General features: G+C 34.6%; 1 pseudogene; it reads right to left on the reverse strand.

Annotated features, from left to right (window-relative positions):
* The window catches only part of LOC107669413 (cilia- and flagella-associated protein 61-like), a 40,638-nt pseudogene that overhangs the window by 24,028 nt on the left and 6,213 nt on the right, over positions 1 to 10,397 (reverse strand).

Consider the following 10,397-nt stretch of genomic DNA (forward strand, 5'->3'; position numbering starts at 1 on the left):
ACACACACACACACACAAGCTTCATATGACACAGCAGCTCTGTTCCAAACCTAATGAGCACCTTGTACTGCCTAAAATGGGCAGTGGTTTCAACTGGTTTTGCTTCAGAAACCAGACTTTACACTGGACTTCAAGTGGTGACTTAATTGTCATATATCCACTGTAAAAATGTCCTGTTAAATTTACGGTAAAAAACGGCCAGCTATGGTTGTCAGAAATTCACTGTAAAAATAAATACATTTACTTTCCCACCTATATACAGTGGTGTGAAAAAGTGTATGCCTTGGTAAATATAAGAGTCTTCTTTTCAAAACATTGTGAAAAATATTACCGAACCCAAGCTTTATGTATATTGTAACACACAAACTGTTTAAAAAAAAAATAATAATAATACATTTAAAAAAATAAAAATAATTTTTTTTTGTAACACTGCATTTCAGAAAAAGAACATCATACCAACAGTAAAATATGTGGTGGTAGTGTGATGGTCTGGGGCTGTTTTGCTGCTTCAGGACCTGGAAGACTCGCTGTGATAAGACTCTTATATTTACCAAGGCTGCATTTATTTGATCAGAAATACACAAATTTTGTGAAATATCATTAAGAAGATAATAAGATAACTGTTTTCTATTTAAATATATTCTAAAATGTAATTTATTCTTGTGAGGCAAAGCTGAAATTTCAGCAGAATTACTCCAGTCACATGATCCTTCAGAAAAAGTTTTCCATGCAGAAGTACACAAAAATTAGTTAATAAGCTAATAATGTGAAAATAAAAACACAAATACTGGGTTTCACAAATATTTATATTGGTTAAATATAAATATTTAATTAGATTTCAATAATGTCATCTGCCATCTTGGATTGATTATTCATAGCAGTGCATGAATAATCAATCTCTATGAATGATACATATGATGCTACTTTAGTATTTGGGTTAGGGTTAGGGTTAGCCAATCATGTTGTGAACATACCTTAAAATGCTGCCTAAACCACCTACAAGCTTTTATAGACCCGTGTTTGTAAACTGCCACTGCCTCAAACACACTATCCATGCTCTCCTGATGCGTTTTATTGAAGAAAACTGTGAAATCATGTGGGCTGAATGTGATGCTTTCATAACACCTCATGATTAATTTAGCCCGTTTAGATTGTATTGATGAAGAAACATTGTGTGACGTGACATCCCCCCTCTGGCTATTGGGTGTGTGGTATCTCACTCAGGAGTAAACACACTCACACACACACACACACACACACACACACACACACACATCTGCAGCAGATGTTGGTTGTTCTGATGATGGCTGGATAAGAATGCTGCTGCTTTACCTGTTAGAAACCAGCGTAAACATTCACCGCCATCTGCCACCATCCATCCATCTGTTTCTTTACAACTAGACATTCAATAACCTCAGGCAACAACGGCCCTGTGATCTGCTTCACGTACGGCTAACGATACTGATGCGCAAAACGTGTAACGAGTGGAATAATGCAGACAGCTACGGCATTAATTATTGATTAACATAAGTGGGGGAAACAAAGATGTCATGCTGTCCATTGACAGTTTAGGGATGGAGAGTTGCAAGTGTGTCACAAGTTACACGAGTGATGGCACATTCATTTACCGCACAGCACCCTCTTGTGGCATAATTTTCTACTCGATGTGATCACTAAAGCATGCATCGCGTGCTCAAACTTGGGGTAAGTGATTTAAACAAAGCCATAGCCCTAAGTAGTACACTTCAGTGTCCAAAAGTGTTTGTGCTACAGATTCCTCTAGCATTGTGCTGTTGAGTTGTATGGAATAGATTAAACTATTGGTTTTGTATACAAATAACACTACAGTTACTTTTGATGTTGCAGTATTTGATTGCAGTCTTTATGTTACTATTTCAGGAAGCTGGTTTTGTTCTGACCTGTTGTTTGGTGATCTGCTGGGACGGTGCATTGATGCCCAGCTCCTCCAGCGGGGTAGATGATCTGTCGTCTCGGGCTCACCGGCACCATGAATTTCAACACCATTGTCAGAGAGTGAAGACTGAAATTCTGAGAGCAAAGAAGGACAAATGAAGAAATGCTTGTCAAGCCCTAAACCAGAAATCAAGACTTCTGATGTAAAATATTTACTTGAAGCACCTTAAACTATTGGTTTTGTATACAAATAACACTACAGTTACTTTTGTTGTTGCAGTATTTGATTGCAGTCTTTGTTACTATTTCAGGAAGCTGGTTTTGTTCTGACCTGTTGTTTGGTGATCTGCTGGGACGGTGCATTGATGCCCAGCTCCTCCAGCGGGGTAGATGATCTGTCGTCTCGGGCTCACCGGCACCATGAATTTCAACACCATTGTCAGAGAGTGAAGACTGAAATTCTGAGAGCAAAGAAGGACAAATGAAGAAATGCTTGTCAAGCCCTAAACCAGAAATCAAGACTTCTGATGTAAAATATTTACTTGAAGCACCCCTGAGATGTTAAGTTAATATTTTAATAATATTATGAGACATTCACATGATAATTGTTCTCTGATGTTGGTTAATGGTCACATGACAGATACTTTTTCAGTTTGTTTTTAGATTTTTATTTTGTTTTTATTTTTAAATGATTTATGTACAGGGCTACCCATATATAGGGCTTATTATTATTATTATTATTATTATTATGATTATGATTATTATTAATAATTTTAACTAATTATAAAAATGAAGATATAAATATATAATTGTTGTAAATTACAGTTGCCTTTTAAAATAAAAAATGTACATTTGATAATTATAATAATTAGATTTTACACTACAAGTTACAATACTAATATTTCTATCTTAAATTCTTCACTTTTAAACGTTCAAATCCTCAAGTTTTTATTTTGGCGGAATACTGGTGACATTCTGTACACGTCTGTCCACAAAAAATGTTTTTGTTACAAATTACACTACCAGTCAAAAGTTTAATAGAACAATTAATAAAAGGAATAATCGTGATTTTTAATGAGTTTGAAAGAAGTCTCGAATGCTCGATAAGGCTGCATTTATTTGATAAAATTTTTTTAAAATCAGTAATATTGTTAAATATTATTACAATTTAAAATAAAAAAAGATCGATTTTTACATGTAATTTATTCATGTGATGGCAAAGTTGAATTTTCAGCAGCCATTAATAATATTTGTGAAAATACTTTAATAATTTTTGTAATAATATTTCACAATATTACTGTTTTTACAGTTTTTACTATTTGTGATAAAATTAATGCAGCTTTGCTGAACATAAGACACTTTTTAAAAAATCAGAATTATTCCAAAACTTTGAACGGTACTATATATTAAATAAAATTTTATATTCAGTTTAATTTATAGCTTTTCATCAACCTAAAAGAAGGACACTCACTGCACTGCAAAAAATAATGTTTTCCAGGACAAATATCTAAACATTCTTTAATGAAGATTTACTTGAGTAGCAAAATTTCATAAGATATTACGTCTTGTTTTCTGAAAAATGTAACAAAAATAAGTGAGTTGATGCTTAACACTAGAACAAATAGCTGCCAATGGGGTCAGAAAAAGAAACGTAATTCAAAGGAAAAACAAGATTATTTTATTACCCCTTTGGCAGATGTTCTTGTTTTAAGCAAAACCTCACTTAATTTTGATAATTATTTCAGAAAATAGGACTAAATATCTTATGCTGTTTTGTTTCTCAAGTAAATCTTTAAAAATGTTTAGATATTTGTACTGGAAAACAAGACAAAAGTATTGAGTAAGATAATTTTTTTGCAGTGTGAGATTACTGTCGTCTTTTTTTACAGGAGAAAAAGTGACTTTTGCCCACCTTGTGGCTGTAATGGGGTGGGTGAAGGAGGTAATAGAGGCAGGACTTGTGTGCCAAGCACAGCACCTCCCTAAAGATATATTTGGTGTGATGAAGGGAAACAGGGTTGAGGAAAAAGTGACACAGTCGACCGTGTTCCTATCGCTGATGATGGCTGAAGTACATTAACCTCTCGACGTCAAAGTTGACTCGGATCAACTCAATGTCCTGGGAGCACAAAATGCGTTGCATTTATTTATGGTAAGAAACAGCAATGACACACCATGACACATTATTAAAAACGTACCTCTTCATCTCTGATGATTATCAAACCAACAACTCGCCTCTCGACCTGAGCCACAAATGCCTGAAGAGCAGTTCCATCCTGAGAATGAGAGACAATGTTCAGACATCACAAACACTGGCCTGTCGTGGGTCTGAGACGGTCTAGTGTGTGGTTGGTGACAGACCGGGTCTTTTCGGGCCTGTAGGAACAGATCCAGATCTTCACTGATGGACTCCCGCTGACTGAGACTCTGAAACTCTGGACTGCTGGGATATCAGACGACACCGCCACTCGCACCTCCAATGTTCTGATGGACAAAAAAAAAAAAAATTAGTTTGAAACATAAATCCAGGGTGTTGGAAACAAAAATCCAAATGTTGCCACAAGATATTATGGAGAAAAATCAACTCGATTCCTAGAAACATGAGGTCAAATACATTAGAAGATGGAATAATTGATTTATCTTCACTAGATCATCTTTTGAATCCGGCTTTATACGCTCACAAATACTATCAAGGTCAGAATATTGTTCTTTGATTGTATTGTGGTTTCAATCATGCTTTATTATACAATTCAAGTACTAGAATAGGAACTATTGATTCAGAAAGGGGTTTCTTTTTCCGCTCATTTAGATGATTCAGAGTGTGCGTGTACCTGATCAATCCCCACCGGTGACACAGGTAGAGTTCCTGCGAGCAGGTGCTGGTGTCCCGAGGAGCGACTCGGATGAACGACTGCAGCAGCGGGAACTCTGGAGTCAGTTTAGGTACAGAGATCACACAGAAATCCCGATCCTGTGGAACACCATAACAATTTATGTCAAATTTATGTTTATGTAAAACAGGACACAAAATGCAACTGGGCTTGAAGAGACTGTTCACTCGAGAATGAAAATTCTGTCATTTGCTCTACCTTTTAAAAGTTTGGTAGTGGTAAGATATTTGTATGTTTTTGAAAGAAGTCTCTTCTGCTCACCAAGGCTGCATTTATTTGATCAAACATAGAGTAGAAAACAGTAATATTGTGAAATATTAATAGAATGTAAAATAACTGTTTTCTATTTGAATATATTTTAAAGTGTAATTTATTGCTGTGATCAAAGCTGAATTTTCAGCATCATTACTCCAGTCTTCAGTGTCACATGATCCTTCAGAAATCATTCTAATATGCTGATTTGTTGCTCAGGAAACATTTCTGATTATTATTAATGTTGAAAACAGTTGTGCTGCTTCATATTTTAGTGGAAACCAATATTTTTTCAGGATTCTTTGATGAAAAGAACGTTCAAAAGAACAGCATTTATTTGAAATCTTTTGTAACATTATAAATGTTTTTCTGTAACTTTTGATCAATTTAATGCATCTTTGCTTGATAAAAGTATCAATTTATTTAAAAAAAACATCCGAGTGACCCCAAACTTTTCAAAGGTAGTGTACTCTTGTCTTAAAGACGTATGACTTTTTTCTTCCACAGTACACAGAAGGATATATTTTGAAGAATGTCACTCTGCTGTTTTCCAAATAAGACAAAAACGTAATATTAATAATTACAATATTTGTCTGTTTCTTACACAGACGTCACAAGACTTGAAATATAGCATACATAGAAAAGAAAGCCACAGAGCAACATGAGAGTGAGTAAGTGATGATCATTTTCATTTTTGGGTGAATTAATACGTATTTGTGTTACATATTTGGGTGATTTCTGGATTCCATAAATTGATGTAATTACCTGGAACAATTTAAACAGGTACGGCAGGAAATCAGCTGATCTTTGAGGAAAGAAGATGACAAAAGAAATGAAAGCTTATGAGCATCATCTGTCCTGCAGGAGCATTGAGAAAGGCTGCCATGTTGGGCACTAAAAAGAGAGTGTGGTTTAGTTGGTCTCGCTGTCACTTTAAGCATTCTACTCATTAATTACATGTTCATGCTCTGTGGGGAGCGACAGGCCTCCATATTCCACAACAGCTGGCCAATAAGGTGGCACACAGACCAGCTCAGCAGGAGCCAAATAACACTCAGACTGATTTTTACAACAGCTCCTCACTGAAAGCCACTGGAGCTCGGCCAGACGGTTTTCCTTTAACCAAAATTAATTTAACCAGTACAAGTTCTGATAGTACTTCAGAGGAGCCATATTTTACACTTTCATAGCATCATCCCACTAAAGTCATGGTTTCTTGAACCAAAAACAGTCATAATTGAGATTTTCATGACAATTATCCACTCTCTCTCTGAACTGTTGGCTGTTCTGATGGTTGCTAATATGGTTACTTCCTGGTCCAAGAAGTCCTCACCTCATTTCAAACTTCTTTTCCATTGTGAAGAGCTTGGTGCAGAATGCATTAGGTGGCCCGTCTGATTCAGAGTCCTGATGCATGTCTCAAAACACTCTGGCTAGTTAGAGAAACAAAAATAAGCAATTCAAAAATAAGTTACTTGGCATGAATCACAAGGATTCTCAAAAATAGTAACTGGTATTCAAATGCAAAAGCGTCTCAAAGATGATGTTTAGCTCTGACCTGCAGATATGTCAGTAGGCTCATCTCCACTCTCCTCCTCTGTCATCAGTTCACCCTGTAAAGTTTATTTGGAAATTAATTAAAAAAATATCCATAAAGAGCAGCATTAAATATTCTGAATGTGTCTTTTGAAACTCACTTCCACAGGTTATTTGGCTTCATCATATTGCTGGGCATCAAAGATATTATTTTCCTCCCCCAGTGGATGTGGTTCCTCTGGTTTTTCCTCTTGATGAGCTGGATTTGTCTTTCTCAATCCTTCAAATTCTTCAAGTTCAAACCACTTATTGAATAGCTTCAAATCCATGTGACCACTCACACTGACAAAGCCAACGACAGCTCCTTCATTCTGTGTAAGTACGCATAAACACACATACATTAACACTTTAATCGGAATAATATTGCATTTTTTTTGCACTACAATAAAAATAATGAGATATTTATAATTCTATGGTAACAACACCCTGCATCATATTTGCTGGATGAGATCCAATACTTCTTTATTACTCATTTTGGGATGCTGATTCTAAGAATAGTGCCTGTTTCATCACATTTTCTAACAAAATATGATGCATTTCGTAGCATTTTTGCTTTCGACAACCATTTGTAAGGTGAAGCTGTCTTGTATTCTCACTTAATCACCAGAAAAACTGTCACAAAGACATGATTCCTGTCTTCCTCTGTGCCAATTACAAGTATTTGTTCAATTCTAAGCCTATTTTCACATGTATGAATGAATCTCAAGACTTTATTTTAAGCCTAATTCTGATTTCCCCTTTTTCCACTCCTTTGCAAATTGTTAATAAGTTATGAATACTTAGTTTTGTCATTAAAATTGAAACTTTTCACATTTGACTGCTTTAGTTATTTTGTTAAATGCATTAAAGTTTATACATTTTTTGATTCAAAATGTAAAAAGATCTGAATTCGTATTTTGTGAAAAAACTGTACGGGATGGAAAGTTTTAATGGTATTTTTGAACTTAGCATCATCAAATTGGGTATTATTAGGCTTTTTCTGTAAATCAGCAGATTTTGTTTTCAAGATGCAGAGCTGTCTAATCATAATTTGGGGTAAAATTGTGATGGAAAAAAATGCTACATCTTAATGGTTCTAAAAATAGTCTACTTTTTCTTCAAAAATATAATTAATTCCTATTTCTGTTTGATTTTGGGGTGAAATATAGACATGCTCATGACAGATTTCATGAGATTCACCCATATATAATTTAAAACTCTCATAAAAACTGAGTTAGAGACCTAGAAAAACAACACCTCTGTAATAATTTATGAATTTTCTCTGGAAATTTTTTTTTTGTAATCCTCCTGGGCAATGTAGTACAGTTGGGCAATTCAGACAAAAGGCAAAACTGCTACAGATGTCTGGACACAATATGTTCAGTGTGAGTATGTCTTGGCAGGGCATGAGCTCTCATCTGCCATATGTCCCATGAACACATGTAAGCTTTTCACATTTGACTGCTTTAGTTATTTTGTTAAATGCATTAAAGTTTATACATTTTTTGATTCAAAATGTAAAAAGATCTGAATTCGTATTTTGTGAAAAAACTGTACGGGATGGAAAGTTTTAATGGTATTTTTGAACTTAGCATCATCAAATTGGGTATTATTAGGCTTTTTCTGTAAATCAGCAGATTTTGTTTTCAAGATGCAGAGCTGTCTAATCATAATTTGGGGTAAAATTGTGATGGAAAAAAATGCTACATCTTAATGGTTCTAAAAATAGTCTACTTTTTCTTCAAAAATATAATTAATTCCTATTTCTGTTTGATTTTGGGGTGAAATATAGACATGCTCATGACAGATTTCATGAGATTCACCCATATATAATTTAAAACTCTCATAAAAACTGAGTTAGAGACCTAGAAAAACAACACCTCTGTAATAATTTATGAATTTTCTCTGGAAATTTTTTTTTTGTAATCCTCCTGGGCAATGTAGTACAGTTGGGCAATTCAGACAAAAGGCAAAACTGCTACAGATGTCTGGACACAATATGTTCAGTGTGAGTATGTCTTGGCAGGGCATGAGCTCTCATCTGCCATATGTCGCATGAACACATGTCAGTATGCGCCGCAGGGGAGAGAGTGGGGCGATCTGTTGTCCTGTCATTCCTGAGAAAACACAAACTAACACAATTTCTGCCCCACTTTGCATAAAGAGTCCGTGAACTTAAGAGGTTAGTGTACTCTTTTTTTCAAGAGATAAATCTGAGAAGCAAAAAGCATGCAAAATTCCCGTGTTGCTTTCCATTTTCTTGTTTAAGAGAAAAACATTCTGCTGATTTACAAAAAGCCATAATATTAATAATAATTTGATGATGCTGAGTTCAACAAGATCAAAAACTTTCCATCATGTACATGTACATCACGTAAATAAGAAAGCAAAAATGCTACGAAATGCATCATATTTTGTGAGAAAGTGTGACATGCTCGAGCAAACAGACACCATTTTTGAAATCATCACTCCAAAATGTATATAGTATAGTATAGTGTAGTATAGTATAGGATTTCATTTCTCAAACATGATACAGGGCAGTGTATTTAAAGAGGTCATATTTGTGTTTTTTTTATTTGTGCACATAGGGAAAATGTATTTTTTTCAGAACCAAATTTTCTAAGCTTGATTATCCACATTAATTTTTAATCTCTCAGTTGTAAACAAAACCTGACTAACTTCACAGACAGCTGCATGGTTCTCCTCGTCTTGAGCCTCGATGAGCTCAGACAGGAAGTACGGCCCATGGGACTCCACCAGTGGCGTGATCTGCTCTGCAAATATGTGCATGAGGTCATCGTGATCTTCCACTCTGGGGAATATAAAGTTATTGCACCAGGATTTTAATACATCACTGTGCTGCAAATGCCCTGTATAAACTGTATATTTGATATAAATTGTCTACAGCAGGACAAAAACAGTCTAGACGTGGATTATGATCAGCTTTAGACTAGATGAAACTACACGAATGTCTGAATAAGTGAATGTCATATTTCACCCCAAATACAAGAGAAAAATAATAAAAAATAAGAAATTATATTTTGCATAGAGAAAGTGAAACCTATTTTAGATTTCTTTCAATTATTTTATGAAAATTAGTGCTATCAAATGATTAATCGCATCCAAAATAAATTTTTTTTAAATATAATATATGCTCCTGTGGCTCAGTGGTAGAGCATTGTGTTAGCAGCGCAAAGGTCGTGGGTTCAATTCCCAGGGAACACACATACTGATAAAAAATGTATAGCCTGGCTGCACTGTAAGTTGCTTTGGATAAAAGCGTCTGCTAAATGCATACATTTAAAATATTATATAAAAATATGCGTGTACTGTGTATATTTATTATGTATATATAAATACACACACATGCATGTATATATTTAAGAAAAATATGATTTGTTTACATATATGAAATATGTATATTTATTTATAATATAAATTATATATGAATATAAATATATATATGCATGTAAATATTTTTTAAATATATATGTATGTTTGTGTATTTATATATACATACTAAATATACACAGTACACACGCATATATTATATAAACAAAAACATTTATTTTCGATGTGATTAAAGGGTTAGTTCACCCAAAAATTAAAATTAGGCTGTGTTTTACTCACCCCCGAGGCATCCTAGGTGTATATGACTTTCTTCTTTCAGACGAATCCAGTCGGAGTTGTATTAAAAATTGTCCTGGCTATTCCAAGCTCTATCATTGCAGTCAGCGGGTGTTGCAGTTGAACAGTCCACAAGTC

This window comes from Sinocyclocheilus anshuiensis, unplaced genomic scaffold, assembly GCF_001515605.1.
Source record: "Sinocyclocheilus anshuiensis isolate Anshui unplaced genomic scaffold, SAMN03320099.WGS_v1.1 scaffold96, whole genome shotgun sequence".
Classification (NCBI taxonomy): domain Eukaryota; kingdom Metazoa; phylum Chordata; class Actinopteri; order Cypriniformes; family Cyprinidae; genus Sinocyclocheilus; species Sinocyclocheilus anshuiensis.